The sequence below is a fragment of the Pseudorasbora parva genome, chromosome 24 (genome assembly GCF_024679245.1).
Source record: "Pseudorasbora parva isolate DD20220531a chromosome 24, ASM2467924v1, whole genome shotgun sequence".
Taxonomy (NCBI): domain Eukaryota; kingdom Metazoa; phylum Chordata; class Actinopteri; order Cypriniformes; family Gobionidae; genus Pseudorasbora; species Pseudorasbora parva.
In genome coordinates, this window is record NC_090195.1 from 12,467,567 (window position 1) to 12,471,691 (window position 4,125).

The window sequence follows — 4,125 nt, forward strand, 5'->3', positions numbered from 1 at the left end:
TCATGGAACCTTTCAATTCAACAAAAGGTTATTTACAGTGGGAAAGTTTTCCTTTTGGAAGCTTTATTTGTAAGAATGGGCTGTTTCTTTGTTTTAACCTCTTACACTCAGGGCCATTTTTTGGGATTTCCGCCTGGATTTGGCCTACCCAAATTGAAAAGCTTCCCATTCACACATACAGTGGTCTAGGTTCAAAATGTTGGTGTCATTGTACAGGAAACCCTTTGAAGTTACATAAAACACTGCTAAAAGTGATTAACATGTAAGTATATGTTGTCTAAGCTGTAATAACCCCCCCAAAAAGTAGGCGCTTTTGATTTTTTTCTCTCCATAAATTCATTTTTGAAAGTGTGTAACTCAGGCCCTGTGTGCTCTAGGAACCTGCAGACAGTTTGGGCTGTTTCCACTAAATTACAGAAAATAGTGGAAAAAAGAATTTTGTCTGTGTCATGTTTTATGCCAGATTTACTAAAATGGGTCTGAAGGGATGACCCCCCTTTTTTACAGGGTCCTAGAGCACACAGGGCCTGAGTTACACACTTTCAAAAATTAATTTATATAAAAAAATCAAAAAGCGCCTAATTTTTTGGAGGGTTATAACAGCTTACACAACATATACTTACATGTTAATCACTTTTAGCAGTGTTTTATGTAACTTTAAAGGGTTTCCTGTAAAATGACACCAACATTTTGAACCTAGACCACTGTATGTGTGAATGGGAGGCTTTTCAATTTCAACACAGTCTCACCCCTACTCGTCAAATGTTGACGAACGGTCAAGGGACCCTGACGTCAGCTGTTGACGCACAGGGTACCCCTAAATCGCCATTTTTCGACGTACTGGGTAATCCACTGATTTCAATGAGAAACCTAGGACGTCATAAACAGACGTGTTGGGCATGTGAATGTTATCGTTATGATGGAATATATTGGGTTATAATTTTTACATTATGACATGTTGGAGTGTGATTCTCAATTTAATCAGCCAGCACAATTGTATTTACATTTATTTACGCTACGATACACGTTTGAAACAGCAGTCAAACCCTACCCCGCCCTAAACCTACCCATTTGCGTATTATATGATATAAAACACAGACTGTAACAGACAACAGGCACACTTTATTGAAAAAGTCCAACTATTCCGAGGCCAAACGATTGAATTGTGTGAAGAAAAGACCCAAAAGCAATCACCGTCTCTATCCGCGCCGCGCGCGCCCCGGCGTCACACTGAAGACGCCACAGGTAGACCCCTCGGCGTCACGCGATGGACGAACTGGGAACCCAATTGCTTTCAGTGGGAAACCTTTGGCGTCAACATTAGACGGCAATTCTATCGGTATGAAATCGCGCTGAAGAAGTCTCATTCAGAACACATCGCGATGTTTGGCATCAGATCACGTGTGCCACATGTTGGTGAGTAGTCATACATATTATGTCCTAATATTTGATATAAAGTATTTTCTGCTTGTCGTTATCGATCATGTTCAGTCACTGCATTGTATCTGTCATCATCTCCACTGAGGCTTTGCATTTCTTTGCTTTCTAAATAAACACACCTTGCTAATAGGGTGATTAAACACTGTCACGTGACGTGCTATAGACCTTTAAACATTTGTTAATATTTAATAATAATTACTAGTGTAGTTCCAACGTGGGATTTGTAGTAGAAGCACAATAAAAAAATAATAATAAAAAAAAACACTTGTCATGCGTTTACCACAGTATTGGTAGTTTTAATGTGATATTTGTTGTAAATAAACAGTAACCACAACAATTGATATTTTTAATGTGATATTTGTTGTAAATAAACAGTAGCCACAACAATTACCATGCTTTAAATGCATTTTAATGTAAAATCCAAATATTGTTATTTAAATAGTATACTTTATAATGCTATATATTATATATTATGACTTTTTTCTCTCTTTCTTTTTTTTTTTTTTACCTGAAAAGACCAAAAGGGCCTCTCGGACTCAGTCAACCCATTCTTGTTTGTGGAGAAGTAACGGAGAAAACCAAAAGCTGCAACAGCAAATATTTGTAATGGTATGTATGTGTTGGTTTGAACCCTTTATCAAACATTTTATTTAGCATTTGTTGTTACTTATTCTTACAAATCCCATAGCTCAATCAGTAAGAACATATTCCCGAAGTCTTAATAATTCACAAGATTTAACAAGTTGTCAAATTCGTATGATTCTCGTACATATAGCTCTGAAAAAAATGAAGAGACCACTTAACATGGATTTCTAAATGTTAAGTGGTCTCTTAATTTTTTTTCCAGAGCTGTATTTGTATATGAAGAGTTCAGATGCAAAAGCCTCAAAAAGCCACTTCGGTCACATGACATCAGATATTCAATTATTTTTTCTTAATCAGATCACTTGCACTGTTTATAACGTCCCGTTTGCATGTAAATAATTTATGTGATCACAAAATCAAGTGAGTTATCTACATTTTCAAACAAATTCTTATGATATAGCTTGCTATTACATACTTTTAACTGTCTTAATTTATATGTTTTAAAAACAATAGTATTTGCACAGAGTAAATGATACTTTCTTGTTTTACAGAAGAGAAGAAAGACCAGACCTTATATCGAAGCAAGCTAAGAAAATAAGTCCTTTGTTTAGGGTGAGGAAGGAAGATGGACATCTTGTGCCCGAAGAAGACAGAAAAGTGCGCAAGTCCATTGGTATGTCTTGTATTGAAGCGATGCTGTAATATGTAGTACAAAATTTGATGTTGATCTCTCAAAGGACTATTCATTTCAACAGTGATCATTCTTTCTACTCTGATAAAATACGTACCATTATTCATGTCTAAATCTTTTAATAACTCCTAAAATAAGCAAATGAGGTTCTGTATCTTGGATTTATTTAAAATGGTAAATATTTGTTTTCCCTTTTTGATACAATTATTATTACACTTTTGGCCTTCAGTTCTTAAAAACTGCACCGTCTGTTTGTCTTAGATAAAAGCAGACAAGTGTGGGAAAAAGCATTTAGTTGTTATAAACTCCATGTATTTCTCCATTGTTTTGTAGACCATGGATGGTTCTGGGTAGCTTTAGAAGATAATGAGTTGGGACATATTAGGAATCAAATAGTAAATGTTCTTTGAATTATGTGAAATATCTGGTTAGTTCTTTCTAAAAGATCTACTGTTTAAAAGGTTGCTGTTGATATGGGTAAATTAGTTTTTGTTCAGTACTTGGCTAATATTATGGGCTGCAATATTATCCATAATGCTTCAATGTGTATATTATTTTATGTACTGACTGCTGCTTTGTAAATTTAAATCAGGAATTGGCATTTCTGCCCATTTTGAGGTGGAGAGTTTACTGAAGAACATAGGTTAACCTGACTGTACATTAAACTTAATATGAATTGTGTTTGTTGTTTTACTTTTAGACCAGGACTGGAGAACGCCGGATTATACGACTTCTTCCTCTGGTTGAGAAAAGGCGACACAACATCAGTGATCACATCATCTGTACATTGATTATACTGTAGGGTACAAGTGGGCGAACTGTTTAGAAGAAGAAGAACATGAACATGATAGAGGGAAGAGACAGAAACCAGTCTAGTTGTAATAATGAATCATTATTTTCCAACACTATATCAAATCTGTTTTCTGTATCATAGTTGACTGGATGGGATTATGTGGCACTCATTTGTGTGGCTTCAGCAGCTGTGAATGGATTAATATGATGTTAATGTGTTTTTTAAAACCCATTTTTATATATCTTGAATCTTATTTGACTTTATTCTACTTTATCAACTGTATACTGTATCCTCCAATAAAGTGTTGAGTGATAAAGTATGGTGAGTATTGTGTATGGTGTTTGGTACAGTAAATACACATTCAACAAGTTTATTTAGGTTATCTAATTAATTACCAAGAATATTTTTACTTGAGAAGTAAACATTTTTTATCTGGTTATATTATATTTGGTACAATGCTCCAAAAAGTTGTATATACTTGCATGCTGTGACAAGTATGTCAGTTTTCAGTGAAATAAAGGGAAGGATTACAAACACTTCAAGCTTAACTGAAGATGATCCATGTTGATCATTCTGGTACATCTACTACTGCAATAAAAATTAAAGCATGCACATT

The 4,125-nt window shown here is 34.8% G+C and overlaps 1 long non-coding RNA gene across 1 annotated transcript; it reads left to right on the plus strand.

The window, feature by feature from the left end:
- The first annotated feature begins 1,145 nt into the window (after positions 1-1,145).
- Positions 1,146-3,711, plus strand: LOC137064077 (uncharacterized). Its single transcript, XR_010901486.1, has 4 exons — positions 1,146-1,416; positions 1,957-2,049; positions 2,577-2,698; positions 3,417-3,711. It is a non-coding gene; the product is annotated as an uncharacterized lncRNA (long non-coding RNA).
- Positions 3,712-4,125: the final 414 nt, after the last annotated feature.